The sequence below is a fragment of the Budorcas taxicolor genome, chromosome 15, assembly GCF_023091745.1.
Source record: "Budorcas taxicolor isolate Tak-1 chromosome 15, Takin1.1, whole genome shotgun sequence".
Taxonomy (NCBI): domain Eukaryota; kingdom Metazoa; phylum Chordata; class Mammalia; order Artiodactyla; family Bovidae; genus Budorcas; species Budorcas taxicolor.
This window is the reverse complement of record NC_068924.1, coordinates 41,887,443-41,903,069: the sequence shown is the minus strand read 5'-3', so window position 1 is coordinate 41,903,069 and position 15,627 is coordinate 41,887,443. Positions and strand designations below refer to the sequence as shown.

At 40.0% G+C, this 15,627-nt stretch overlaps 1 protein-coding gene across 1 annotated transcript in view; it reads right to left on the bottom strand.

Moving 5' to 3' along the window:
• The window catches only part of SBF2 (SET binding factor 2), a 505,755-nt gene that overhangs the window by 416,738 nt on the left and 73,390 nt on the right, over positions 1-15,627 (bottom strand). The window lies entirely within an intron of this gene.

Sequence of the window (15,627 nt, the reverse complement as noted above, 5' to 3'; positions counted from 1 at the left end):
AAATGGATTAAAGGCCTAAACCATACCTGAACTACAAAATTCCTAGAAGAAAACAAAATGGAAAAGGTTGATGTTATTGGATTTGGTAATGATTTCTTCCAAACGACTTAAAAATAAAGGCAACAAAAAGTAAAAACAGCAAAATGGGACTACATCAAACTTAAAGATTTATGCACAGCAAAGGAAATTAAAACACAGTAAAATGCAACCTCTACTTGCAAGCCAGATATCTGACAAGGAGTTAATATCCACAATGTATAAAGTGCTCCAACAACACAACGACAATAAATATCCAATTTAAAAATAGGCAAAGAACTTACATAGACATTTCTGCAAAGAGGACATATAAACAGCCAACAAGCATATGATAAGATGATCAATATCACTAAGCATTATGGAAATGCAAATTAAAACCACACAGATTAGGAAGGCAACTATCTTTTTTTTTTTTAACTTTTTATTTTTACTTTATTTTACTTTATAATACTGTATTGGTTTTGCCATACATTGACATGAATCCACCACGGGTGTACATGCGATCCCAAACATGAACCCCCCTCCCACATCCCTCCCCACAACAACCCTCCGGGTCATCTCCGTGCACCAGCCCCAAGCATGCTGTATCCTGCATCGGACATAGACTGGCGATTCGATTCTTACATGATAGTATACATGTTTCAATGCCATTCTCCCATATCATCCCACCCTCTCCCTCTCCCTCTGAGTCCAAAAGTCCGCTATACACATCTGTGTCTTTTTTGCTGTCTTGCATACAGGGTCATCATTGCCATCTTTCTAAATTCCATATATATGTGTTAGTATACTGTATTGGTGTTTTTCTTTCTGGCTCACTTCACTCTGTATAATCGGCTCCAGTTTCATCCATCTCATCAGAACTGATTCAAATGTATTCTTCTTAATGGCTGAGTAATACTCCATTGTGTATATGTACCACAGCTTTCTTATCCATTCATCTGCTGATGGACATCTAGGTTGTTTCCATGTCCTGGCTATTATAAACAGTGCTGCGATGAACATTGGGGTACATGTGTCTTTTTCAATTCTGGTTTCCTCGCTGTGTTTGCCCAGCAGTGGGATTGCTGGGTCATAAGGGAGTTCTATTTGCAATTTTTTAAGGAATCTCCACACTGTTCTCCATAGTGGTTGTACTAGTTTGCATTCCCACCAACAGTGTAGGAGGGTTCCCTTTTCTCCACACCCTCTGCAGCATTTATTGCTTGCAGATTTTTGGATCGCAGCCATTCTGACTGGTGTGAAGTGGTACCTCATTGTGGTTTTGATTTGCATTTCTCTAATAATGAGTGATGTTGAGCATCTTTTCATGTGTTTGTTAGCCATCCGTATGTCTTCTTTGGAGAAATGTCGATTTAGTTCTTTGGCCCATTTTTTGATTGGGTCGTTTATTTTTCTGGAATTGAGTTGCATAAGTTGCTTGTATATTTTTGAGATTAGTTGTTTGTCAGTTGTTTCATTTGCTATTATTTTCTCCCATTCCGAAGGCTGTCTTTTCACCTTGCTTATATTTTCCTTTGTTGTGCAGAAGCTTTTAATTTTAATTAGATCCCATTTGTTTATTTTTGCTTTTATTTCCAGAATTCTGGGAGGTGGATCATAGAGGATCCTGCTGTGATTTATGTCGGAGAGTGTTTTGCCTATGTTCTCCTCTAGGAGTTTTATAGTTTCTGGTCTTACATTTAGATCTTTAATCCATTTTGAGTTTATTTTCGTGTGCGGTGTTAGAAAGTGATAAAGTTTCATTCTTTTACAAGTGGTTGACCAGTTTTCCCAGCACCACTTGTTAAAGAGATTGTCTTTACTCCATTGTATATTCTTGGGATGGCAACTATCAAAACCCAGAAAACAACACATGTTAGAGAGGACGCAGAGAAACTGGGACTATTGTGGACTGTTGTCTACAATGTAAAATGGTACAGCCCCTAGAGAAAACAGTATGGAGGTTCCTCAAAGAACTAAAAAAGAAACTATCATATAATCCAAAAATCCCATTTCTGGGTATATATTCAAAAAAAACTGAAAACAGAACCTCAAAGAGACACTTGCACATTCATGCCCACTGCAGCATTATCCACAACAGCCAAAAGGTGAAAGCAACTAAAACATCTATTAACAGAGATATCTCTGGTGGTCCAGTGGCTAAGACTCTGTGATTCCAATGCATGGGGTACCGGTTCTATCCCTAGTCAGGAACAAGATCCCACATGCCATAACTAAGACCCGGCACAGCCAAATAAATATTTTTTTAAAAATCTATTAACAGATGAATGGATAAAGAAAATGGGGTACATACATACATGGAATAATATTTAGCCTTAAAAAAGGAAATCCAGTCAAATGCTACAACACGAATAAACATGGAAGCAACCGAGATGTCCATCGACAGAAGAATGGATAGAGAAGTTGCAGTACATATACACAATGGAATATTATTCAGTCATAAAAAGGAACACATTTGAGTCAGTTCTAATGACATGGGTGAACCTAGAGCCTATTATACGGAGTGAAGTAAGTCAGAAAGAGAAAGATAAATATCGTATTCTAATGCATATATATCAAATCTAGAAATATGGTACTGAAGAATTTATTTGCAGGGCAGCAGTGGAGAAACAGACATAAAGAACAGACTTATGGACGGGGGAAGGGGAGGAAAGGGTGAGATATATGCAGAAAGTAACATGGAAGCTTACATTACCATATGTAAAACAGATAGCCAAAAGGAATTCGCTGTATGTCTCAGGAAATTCAAACAGGGTCTCTGTATCAACCTAGAGGGGTAGGATGGGTAGGGAGACGGGAGAGGGTTTCAAAAGGAACGGGGTATATGGATACCTATGGCTGATTCACGTTGAGGTTTGACAGAAAACAACAAAATTCTGTAAAACAGTTATCCTTCAGTTAAAAAATAAATTATTCAGTCCAGTTCAGTTGCTCAGTCGTGTCTGACTCTTTGTGACCCCATGAATCGCAGCACACCAGGCTTCCCTGTCTATCACTAACTCCCAGAGCTTGCTCAAACTCATGTCCCTTGAGTCACCACTGCCATCCAACCATCTCATCCTCTGTTGTCCCCTTCTCCTCCTGCCCTCAACCTTTCCCAGCATCAGGGTCTTTTCAAATCAGTCAGGTCTTCGCATCAGGTGGCCAAAGTATTGGAGTTTCAGCTTCAACTTCAGTCCTTCCAATGAACACCCAAGATTGATCTCCTTCAGGATGGACTGGTTGGATCTCCTTGCAGTCCAAGGGACTCTCAAGAGTCTTCTCCAACACCACAGTTCCAAAGCATCAATTTTTCAGTGCTCAGTGTTCTTTATACTCCAACACTCACATCCATACATGATTACAGGAAAAACCACAGGTTTGACTACATGGCCCTTTGTTGGCAAAGTAATGTCCCTGCTTTTTAATATGCTGTCTAGGTTGGTCATAATTTTCCTGCCAAGGAGTAAGCATCTTTTAATTTCATGGCTGCAGTCACCATTTGCAGTGATTTTGGAGTCCAGAAAAATAAAGTCTGACACTGTTTCCACTGTTTCCCCATCTATTTCCCATGAAGTGATGGGACCAGATGCCATGTCTGAATGTTGAGCTTTAAGCCAACTTTTTCACTCTCCTCTTTTACTTTCATCAAGAAGCTCTTTAGTTCTTTTTCAATTTCTGCCATAAGGGTGGTGTCATCTGCATATCTGAGGTTATTGATATTTCTCCCAGCAATCTTGATTCCAGCTTGTGCTTCCTCCAGCCCAGTGTTTCTCATGATGTACTCTGCATAGAAGTTAAATAAGCAGGGTGACAATATACAGCCTTGACATACTCCTTTTCCTATTTGGAACCTGTCTGTTGTTCCATGTCCAGTTCTAACTGTTGCTTCCTGACCTGCATACAGATTTCTCAAGAGGCAGGTCAGGTGGTCTGGTATTCCCATCTCTTGAAGAACTTTCCACAGTTTATTGTGATCCATACTGTCAAAGGCTTTGGCATAGTCTATAAAGCAGAAATAGATGTTTTTCTGGAACTCTCTTGCTTTTTAAATGATCCAGCAAATGTTGACAATTTGATCTCTGGTTCCTCTGTCTTTTCTAAAACCAGCATGAACATCTGGAAGTTCACGGTTCACATCCTGTTGAAGCCTGGCTTGGAGAATTTTGAGCAGTACTTTGCTAGCGTGTGAAATGAGTGCGATCGTGGGGTAGTTTGTGCATTCCTTGGCATTGCCTTTCTTTGGAATTGGAATGAAAACTGACCTTTTCTAGTCCTGTGGCCACTGTTGAGTTTTCCAAATGTGCTGGCATGTTGAGTGCAGCACTTTCACAGCATCATCTTCCAGGATTTGAAATAGCTCAACTGGAATTCCAGGACCTCCACTAGCTTTGTTCGTAGTGATGCTTCCTTAGGCCCACTTGACTTGGCATTCCAGGATGTCTGGCTCTAAGTGACTGATCACACCATCATGACTACCTGGGGCATGAAGATCTTTTTTATATAGTTCTTCTGTGTATTCTTGCCACCTCTTCTTCATATCTTCTCCTTCTGTTAGGTCCATACCATTTCTGTCCTTTATTGAGCCCATCTTTGCATGAAACGTTCTCTAGGTATCTCTAATTTTCTTGAAGAGATCTCTAGTCTTTCCCATTCTACTGTTTTCCTCTATTTCTTTGCACTGATCACTGAGGAAGGCTTTCCTATCTCTCCTTGCTATTCTTTGGAACTCTGCTTTCAAATGGGTTTATCTTTCCTTTCTCCTTTGCTTTTCACTTCTCTTCTTTTCACAGCTATTTGTAAGGCCTCCTCAGACACCCATTTTGCTTTTTTGCATTTCTTTTTCTTGGGGATGGTCTTGATCCCTGTCTCCTGTACAATTAATAAATTAATTAAACCCCCCCCCAAAAAAATCCTAAGAAAGCTCATACCAAGCACTACATCTTAGCCAATCATACTACCAAATATCGATCACTATTACTTTGACTTAGCTGTTTTTCATCAACACATTTTACCAGTTTGTTCAACATGAGTATATACCACAGAAAACATATAGAAAGATGTCCATCAAAGTGTTAACATAGGATTTTCATTCAACTGTATTGCCTAATCCATATATTCTAATTTTTCTAATATGTACACACATTTCTTTGTGATGAATGAAAAGTTTTAAAGCATATTAACCACTTTTGTACCTTCAATGGTGGAAAAAATTATATAGGTGCTATTAAATTTATAGCTATAAAAAATCTATTAGATGAATGGATAAAATGCGGTATATACATATGTGGAATATTATTTAGCCTTAAAAAAGGAAATCTTGTCAAATGCTACAACGCAAATAAACTTTAAGGACACTATGTTAAGTCAAACAAGCCAAATAATGCATGATTCCTCTTCTATGATGAGGATCCCAAAACAGCTAACAAGTATTCACTAGAAAGTAGAATGGCCAATTTGAGAGTGGCAGCACATTTCTGTAGCAGGGACTAAAATTACTAGAGCAGTTTAAGACCCCAGACTGGAAAAACTGCAAGGAGTAGAATAAAAACTGAGCAGAAAAGGACTTTATACCACCTGACTATGTATTGTCAGTCTGCTTATTTAACTTATATGCAGAGTGCATCATGCGAAATGTTGGGGTGGATGAATCACAAGCTGGAAACAAGGTTCTCGGGAGAAATATCATCACCCTTGGACATGCAGATGATATCATTCTAACGCCAGAAAGGGAAGAGGAACTAAAGAGCCTCTTGATGAAAGTGAAAGAGGGGAGTGAAAAAGCTGGCTTAAAACTCAACATTCAAAAAACAAAGATCATGGCATGCAGTCCTATCATTTCAAGGCAATCAGAAGGAGGAAAAGACAAAGTAGCTACAGATTTTATTTTTGTGGGCTCCAAAATCACTGTGGATGGTGACTGCAGCCATAAAATTAAAAGATGCTTGGAAGGAAAGCTATGATAAGCCTAGACAGCATATCAAACAGCTATTAAATAGCAAAGACATCATTTTGCCGACAAAGGTCCGTATAGTCAAAGCTATGGTTTTTGCTTAGTGCGCCGGCTCTCGCAGCTGCCTGGACTTAGTGGGCCGGCTTTCGCAGCCACCTGTGCTATATCTACTACTGTGGGTAGGAATGCCTCAGAAGAAATGGAGTAGCCATCATGGTCAACAGAAAAGTCCAAAATGCAGTACTTGGATGCAATCTCAAAAATGACAAAATGATCTCTGTTCGTCTCCAAGGCAAACCATTCAATATCACAATTATCCAAGTCTATGCCCCAACCAGTAACGCTGAAGAAGCTGAAGCGGAACAGTTTTATGAAGACCTACAAGACCTTTTAGAACTAACACCCAAAAAGGATGTCCTTTTCATTATAGGGGACTGGAATGCAAAAGTAGGAAGTCAAGAAACACCTAGAGTAACAGGCAAATTTGGCCTTGGAATGCAGAATGAAGCAGGGCAAAGACTAATAGAGTTTTGCCAAGAAAATGCACTGGTCATAGCAAACACAACAACACAAGAGAAGACTTTACACATGGACATCACCAGATGGTCAACACCGAAATCAGATTGATTATCTTCTCTGCAGCCAAAGATGGAAAAGCTCTATACAGTCAACAAAAACAAGACCAGGAGCTGACTGTGGCTCAGATCATGAACTGCTTATTGCCAAATTCAGACTGAAATTGAAGAAAGTAGGGAAAACCGCTAGACCATTCAGGTATGACCTAAATCAAATCCCTTATGATTATACAGTGGAAGTGAGAAATAGATTTAAGGGCCTAGATCTGATAGATAAGAGTGCCTGATGAACTATGGAATGAGGTTCGTGACATTGTACAGGAGACAGGGATCAAGACTATCCCCATGGAAAAGAGATGCAAAAAAGCAAAATGGCTGTCTGAGGAAGCCTTACAAATAGCTGTGTAAAGAAGAGAGGTGAAAAGCAAAGGAGAAAAGGAAAGATATAAGCATCTGAATGCAGAGTTCCAAAGAATAGCAAAGAGAGATAAGAAAGCCTTCCTCAGAGATCAATGCACAGAAATAGAGGAAAACAACAGAATGGGAAAGACTAGAGATCTCTTCAAGGAAATCAGAGATACCAAGGGAACATTTCATGCAAAGATGGGCTCAATAAAGGATAGAAATGGTCTGGACCTAACAGAAGCAGAAGATATTAAGAAGATGTGGCAAGAATACATGGAAGAACTGTACAAAAAAGATCTTCACGACCCTGATGATCATGATGATGTGATCACTAATCTAGAGCCAGACATCCTGGAATGTGAAGTCAAGTGGGCCTTAGAAAGCAGCACTACGAACAAAGCTAGTGGAGGTGATGGAATTCCAGTTGAGCTGTTTCAAATCCTGAAAGATGATGCTGTGAAAGTGCTGCACTCAACATGCCAGCACATTTGGAAAACTCAACAGTGGCCACAGGACTGGAAAAGGTCAGTTTTCATTCCAATTCCAAAGAAAGGCAATGCCAAAGACTGCTCAAACTACCGCACAATTGCACTCATCTCACATGCTAGTAAAGTAATGCTCAAAATTCTCCAAGCCAGGCTTCAGCAATACGTGAACCGTGAACTTCCTGATAGTCAAGCTGGTTTTAGAAAAGGCAGAGGAACCAGAGATCAAATTGCCAACATCTGCTGGATCATGGAAAAGGCAAGAGAGTTCCAGAAAAACATCTATTTCTGCTTTATTGACTATGCCAAAGCCTTTGACTGTGTGGATCACAATAAACTGTGGAAAATTCTGAAAGAGATGGGCATACCAGACCACCTAACCTGCCTCTTGCGAACAGTTAGAACTGGACATGGAACAACAGACTGGTTTCGCATAGGAAAAGGAGTATGTCAAGGCTGTATACTGTCACCCTGCTTATCTAACTTATATGCAGAGTACATCATGAGAAACGCTGGACTGGAAGAAACACAAGCTGGAATCAAGATTGCCAGGAGAAATATCAATAACCTCAGATATGCAGATGACACCACCCTTATGGCAGAAAGTGAAGAGGAACTAAAAAGCCTCTTGATGAAAGTGAAAGAGAATGAAAAAGTTGGCTTAAAGCTCAACATTCAGAAAACAAAGATCATGGCATCCGGTCCCATCACTTCATGGGAAATAGATGGGGAAACAGTGGACACAGTGTCAGATTTTATTTTTTTGGGCTCCAGAATCACTGCAGATGGTGATTGCAGCCATGAAATTAAAAGACGCTTACTCCTTGGAAGAATAGTTTTGACCAACCTAGATAGTATATTCAAAAGCAGAGACATTACTTTGCCGACTAAGGTCCGTCTAGTCAAGGCTATGGTTTTTCCCGTGGTCATGTATGGATGTGAGAGTTGGACTGTGAAGAAGGCTGAGTGCCGAAGAATTGATGCTTTTGAACTGTGGTGTTGGAGAAGCCTCTTGAGAGTCCCTTGGACTGCAAGGAGATCCAACCAGTCCATTCTGAAGGAGATCAGCCCTGGGCCTTCTTTGGAAGGAATGATGCTAAAGCTGAAACTCCAGTACTTTGGCCACCTCATGTGAAGAGTTGACTCATTGGAAAAGACTCTGATGCTGGGAGGGACTGGGGGCAGGAGGAGAAGGGGACGACCGAGGATGAGATGGCTGGATGGCATCACTGACTCAATGGACGTGAGTCTGAGTGAACTCCAGGAGTTGGTGATGGACAGGGGGGCCTGGCGTGCTGTGATTCATGGGGTCGCAAAGAGTCGGACACGACTGAGCGACTGAACTGAACTGAACAAAAATCTTACCCCCTGTCTCCTTCTCTGTACCTCCCCGGATCTTTTCTTTTTCAAATTAGTTTCAATTTGCTCCTCAGATTCCAATGTGATTTTTAATGTTTTTTACAATGTTAGGAATATGGAGTAGGGATCTAGATTACCTGCATGTGCTCAGCTGCTCAGTCATGTCCCACTCTTTGTGATCTCAGGTAGGCTGCTCTACCCATGCAATTTGCCAGGCAAGAAGACTGAAATGGGTTGCCATTTCCTAGTTCAATTCCACCATTTACTTGTTGTGTGACTCTGTGAAAACTGTATTATCTCTTTGTGCTTCAGTTTTTTCCCATACATAAAAGGTACTATTACCTACCTTTTAAGAGCTCTTGTTAGGAAAAAGATGAGTTAATATACATGTGAAGTGTTTCAACAAGCATCTGGTGCATGGTAAATACTATATAAGTGTTGATGATGATGATAACAATGATAACCATGATTATAACAAAATAAGTATGTGCCAGTTTGCCTGAGTAGTACTCCAGAACTGAACACAGTACTTGAGAATAATGAGTTGGTCTAAGTGATACACTTAGACCAACTACTGTTCTAAATTACATTAGGTCCTTTGGTATCCATAAGACTTTGGAAGAAACATGTAAACCTCTTTTTATACATGTTTTGATGCTACCCTGTACCTGCAAAAAAACTGTTTCAGACTCAAGTTATACCTGTTAAATTTTTTTAGTTAGCCTAGCACAAGCATGTCTTAGATCTTATGTCTGTTACTCATTGTATTTATATTATTCAATTTTTTAAGCGGGGGCATACATTTCATAGAATGTGACCATTTTAACAGTTTGATAGCTGTTGACAGAATCTTAAAAACTATTTCCATAAAATAAAAACAAAAATGGAAAAAGTAGAAATTACTTAATTGTAACATGCTAAAAAACTGCTCAAGGAGTTTCTCCAGAAAATATTTTCTGAAAACATTTCATCAAATTGGCATAAGTCTGATTAATATTTTTTATTTTCCCAACTCCCCGTCAAAGATCACTGCCTTGTCATGGTGAAGGGGCTTGCATAACTCAATGAAGCTATAAGCCATTCCATGCAGGGCCACCCAAGACGGACTGGTCATAGCAGAGAGTTCTGACAAAACGTGATCCACTGGAGGAGGGAATGGCATATCATCCCAGTATACTGGCTGTGAGCACCTCACGAACAGTATAAAAGCCCAGAAAGATATGACACCAAAAGATGAGTCCCCTAGGTCTGAAGGTGTCCAATATGCTACTAGGGAAGAGTGGAGGAGAATTACCAACAGCCCCAGAATGAAATGGCTGGGACAAAGCAGATACAACTCTCAGTTGTATCAATGTGTCTGGTGATGAAAGTAAAATCTGATGCTGCAAAGAACAGCACTATATAGGAATCCGGAATGTTAGGTCCATGAACCAAGGAAAATTGGATGTGGTCAAGCAGGAGATGGTAAGAATAAACATCAACATCTTAGGAATCGGTGAACTAAAATGGACAGGAATGGGCGACTTCTATTCAGATGACCATTATATCTACTACTGTGGGCAAGAATCCCAAAGAAGAAAAAGAGTAGACCTCATATTCAGTGAAAGAGTCTGAAATACAGTACTTGGGTACAACCTCAAAAATGACAGAATGATCTCTGTTTCCAAGGAAAGCATTTAATATCACAGTAATCGGAATCTACGCCCCTATCATCAACACCAAAGAATCTGAAGTTGATCAGTTCTATGAAGATCTAGAAGAACTCCTAGAACTAACACCTAAAAAAGATGGGCTATTCATCTTTGGGGGATGGAATGCAAAAGCAGGAAGTCAAGAGATACCTGAAGTTACAGGCAAGTTTGGCATTGGAGAACAAAATGAAACAGGGCACCTAACTGAATTCTTCCAAAGAACCCGCTAGTCAGAGCAAATACCCTTTTTCAACAACACAAGAGATGACTTTACACATGGACATCACCATCACCAAATGGTCAATACCGAAAACAAATTGATTACATTCTTTGTAGCAGAAGATGAAGAAGCAGTACACAGTCAGCAAAAACAAGACCTCGAGTTGACTGTGGCTCAGATCATCAGCTTCTCATAGCAAAATTCAGGCTTAACTAAAGAAAACCAGGAAAAACAGTAGGCCAGCCAGGTATGACTTAAATCAAATCCCATATGAATTCACAGTAGAGGTAACAAGTAGATTCAAGGGACTAGATTTAGTTAACAGTGAAGTGAAGTGAAAGTCGCTCAGTTGTGTCCAACTCTTTGCAACACCATGGACTGTAGTCCACCAGGCTCTTCTGCCCATGGAATTTTCCAGGCAAGAATACTGATGTGGGTTGTCATTCCCTTCCCCAGGGCATCTTCCCAACCCAGGGATTTAACCCAGGTCTCCTGCATTGCAGGCAAATTCTTTACCATCTGTAAGAGGTCTGTAATATTGTACAGAAGGCAGTAAACAAAACCATTCCAAAGATTCAAAAAAAGTGAGAAGGCAAAGTGGTTATCTGAGGAGGCTTTATGAAGAGCAGAAGAATGAAAAGAAGCAAGAAGCAAGGGAGAGAGGGAAAGATATATTCAATTAAATGCAGAGTTCCAAAGAATAGCTAGAAGAGACAAGAAGGCCTTCTTCAACAAACAGTGCTTAATAATAGAAGAACACAACAAAGGGGAAAGACTAGAGATCTCTTCAAGAAAATTGGAAACATCAAGGGAGCATTCCACCCAAAGATGGACATGATAAAGGATAAAAATTGTAGATATATAGTAGACACTAAAGAGATCAAGAAGAGATGGAAAGAAGACATGGAAGAACTGTATAAAAAGATCTTAATGAACTGGATTACTACGATGGTGTGGTTAGTCACCCAGAGCCAGACATTCTGGAGTGCAAAGTCAAGTGGGCCTTAAGAAGGACAGCTGTTAATAAAGCTAGTGGATCTGATGAAACACCAGCAGAACTGTTCAAATCTCTAAAGGATGATGCCATCAAGGTTTTGCATTCATTATGTCAGCAAATTTGGAAGACCCAGCAGTGCCACAGGACTGGAAAAGGTCAATCCTCATCCCAATTACCAAGAAGGGCAATACCAAAGAATGTGCTAACCATCAGACAATCGCACTCATTTCCTGTGCTAGTAAGGTCATGCTTAAAATCTTGCATATGTTAGACTTCAGCATTATGCGAACCAAGAACTTCCAGATGTCCAAGCTGGGTTTAGAAAAGGAATAGGAACTAGAAATGAAATTGCCAACACTTGCTGGATTATAGAAAAAGCAAGGGAATTTCAGAAAAACATCTATCTCTGTTTCATCGACTATGATAAAACCTTTGACTGTGTGGATCATGACAAACTGTGGAACGTGCTCAGAGAGATGTGAATATCAGACTAACTTACCTGTCTCCTGAGAAACCTGTATGTGGGTCCAAGAAGGAACAGTTAGAACCCTGTATGAAACAACTGACTGGTTCAAGATCGAGAAAGGATTACAACAGGGCTATCTGCAGTCACCCTGTTTGTTTCATCTATAAATTGAGCACTTCATGAAAAATGCTGGGCTAGATGAGTTACAAGCTGGAATCAAGATAGGCAGGCAAATATCAATAACCTCAGATGTGTGGATGATACCACTCTAATGGCAGAAAGCAAAGAGAACTAAAGAGCCTCTTGATGAGGGTGAAGGAGGAGAGTGAAAGAACCAGCTTAAGACAAAATATTAAAACAACTAAGATCATAGCATCTGCCTGCATTACTGCACAGCAAATAGAAGGGGAAAAGGTGGAAGTAGTGACGAATTCCCTCTTTTGGGCTCCAAAATCACTGCAGATGGTGACTGCAGCCATGAAATCAGAAAACAACTGCTTCTTGGTAGGGAAGTGAGGACAAACTTAGTGTGTTGAAAAGCAGAGACATTAACCTTATCGACAAAGGTCTGTATAGTCAAGGCTATCACACAGTCGAGGCTATCTTCCCAGTGGTCACGACGGTTGTGAGAGCTGGACCATAAAGAAGACAGAATACCAAAGAACTGATGCCTTCAAATTGTGGTGCTGGAGAAGACTCCTAAAAGTCCCCTGGACAGCAAGGAGATCAAACAGTCAATCTTAAGGGAGATCAACACTGAATATTCACTTGAAGGACTAAAGTTGAAGCTTCAGTACTTTGGTCATCTTATGTGAACAGACGATTGATTGGAAAAGTCCTTGATGCGGGAAAAACTAAGGGCAGGAGGAGAAGAGGGCGTCAGAGGATAAGATGGCTGGACAGCATCACCAATGCAATGAACATGAACTTGGGCAAACTCTGGGAGATGGTAGGAGACAGGGAGGCCTGGCATGCTGCAGTCTATGGGGTCGAAAAGAGTCAGACATGACTGGGTGACTGAACAACAACAATTCTCCCAATTGGAGTTAAAATTTCCCACAGGGAAAAAGTTTCGGTTGAAACATGCTATATACATATCACTGGCATTGGCACCAGTCCTTCTATTCTATCCTGAACAATCTCCAGCTTCAGCACTGTGCCTAGCACTTGTTCTTTTCTTCACTGAGAATATCACCCTTAGGGGAAACAAGTGAAGCAAAAGCATGACACTAGAAAAATCAGAACCTATGACCTTTCAGAAACATATAGCTGACTTATACATCTTAACAGGGTAAAAAAGCTGATCAGCAGAAATTTAATTTACCTGTTCATAAGTAAAATTAAGATGAGGGTCTTATAGTTTCCAAGCTCCCCATGCTTAACTGAAAAATCTGCTTTTTAGCAAATGGTCATTTTTAAAAATGTTTTCTTATTCACCAAAGGCTTGTGCTATAATGCCAAAATAATCAGAAGATCAAAATTCTGCAACACAAGATCTAATTGTGCCAGTAAAGACCAACTTTCAAAGGATAAGGAAAAGAAAAACTGTTCATTCACTGCAAAGAAAGCATGCAGGAAATCATTCCACAATAGGCTTTCATATTTGGTCCATTTAGTATTTAATCAAAGAAGTCTGTTTTTTTTCAACTGAAACAAGCCTTTTTGTGGTTATTCAAAAATTTAGGTAGGAATGCAATATGATTTTCCGAATTTCCAGTATAATCTCCTATTATTCAAAAGGCTTATTAAGAACACACAAACTATTTTTTTCCAGAGTTAAATTTAGCAAAAAGCCAAAGGGCTTTCACAGAAGGGAAGAAGAATGCATTTCAAAATTTAACAGAATACATAAAGTACAACATATACCATTAAAAATAATAAGTCAACAACAACTATATAACCTTGGGTTTTTCTTTTTCGTTTTTTAATTTGGAAGAAATTGCTTTATACTGTTGTGTTGGTTTCTGCTGTAAAACAATGCAAATTAGCCATAATTATACATATGATCCCTCTCCTCATCCCACTCCTCTAGGCCATCACAGAGCACAGGCTGGGTTCCCTGTGTTATACGGCAACTTCTCACCAGCTGTCTGTTTTACACATGATAGTGTGTATTATGTCAATGCTACTTTCCCATTCATCCCACTCTTTCCTTCTCCAACTGTGTCCACAAGTCTTTTCTCTACATCTGGATCTCCATCCCTTCCTTTCAAATAGATTAATCAATACTGTTTTTTAGATTCCATATATATGTGTTAATATATGCTATTTGTTTTTCTTTTTCTGATTTACTTCACTCTGGGTAACAGGATAGAATCACTAGAACTGATCCAAATTTGTTCTTTATGGCTGAGTAATATTCCATTGTATATATGTAATACATCTTCTTTATCCATTCATCTGTAGACGGACATCTAGGTTGCTTCCATGTTATTGTGCTCATGCTCAGCTGCTAAGACAGGACCAGCTCTTTGCAACTCCATGGGCTGTAGCCCACCAGACTCCTCAGTCCATGGGATCTCCCAGGCAAGAGTACTGGAGTGGGCTGCCATTTCCTTCTCCAGAGGATCTTCCCAACAGAGGGACTGAACCCACGACTCCTGCATTGGCAGGTGGATTCTTTACCACTGAGTCACAAGGAAAGCCCATGTCTTAGCTGCAATGAACAGTGGGGTACCTATGTCTTTCAGAATCGTGGCTTTCTCCGGGTATATGCCCAGAAGTGTACTTGAAACAAAGGTTTTTCGTACACTGACATCAGGCACTAATTGACAGTGAATCTAGAGAGAAAATAAACAAATTAAGTGAGTCCTACAACTGCCCCCACTTACTCCCTAGTGAGAGTTTCCAGCCTGCAGGACAGGAATAGGGAATCTGAAGTGAAGTCCAGCAGCTTCCCTAAGTTGAAGCATTAGAGTGAAGGGTCCAGGAAAGCTAAACAGGTTAGAATTCACAGGGCAGAATACCAAAGAGAAGAGAGATTCATAGTAAAAGAGAAGTCCAGAGATCTGCAGAGGGTCTACTCGAGTCTTCAGCTATCTAACTACTTAAATGTGAGAAAAACCACCTAAGGCCAGAGAATTAACCACATGAAAGGAACAGAGAGAATGAGTCTCAGAGCTCACATAAGGCCTGGAATAGTATGTGTTCCCAATAGCCAACAGTGCACTTGGGGCGGGGTGGGGCACAGGGGGGACAGAAACAAACAAAAATCCTGCCATAATTCCCAGAGCTTTAAGCAGAGAATCCAGAAGAGTACTGCCTTAACAGTGTGGAAAAACCAGCCCTAGACTAAATGCTGCTGAGGGCCCACCTAACAAAACTGAAAAACAAGGGTCAAAATGATCAAGCTATTTCCAAGTGATTTAATTATATCCCAGAACAAAGTTCAAGAATATTTATAGATATGTAAAAATATCCATCACTCAACAGAATAAAATGGGCGATGTCTAACATCTAAG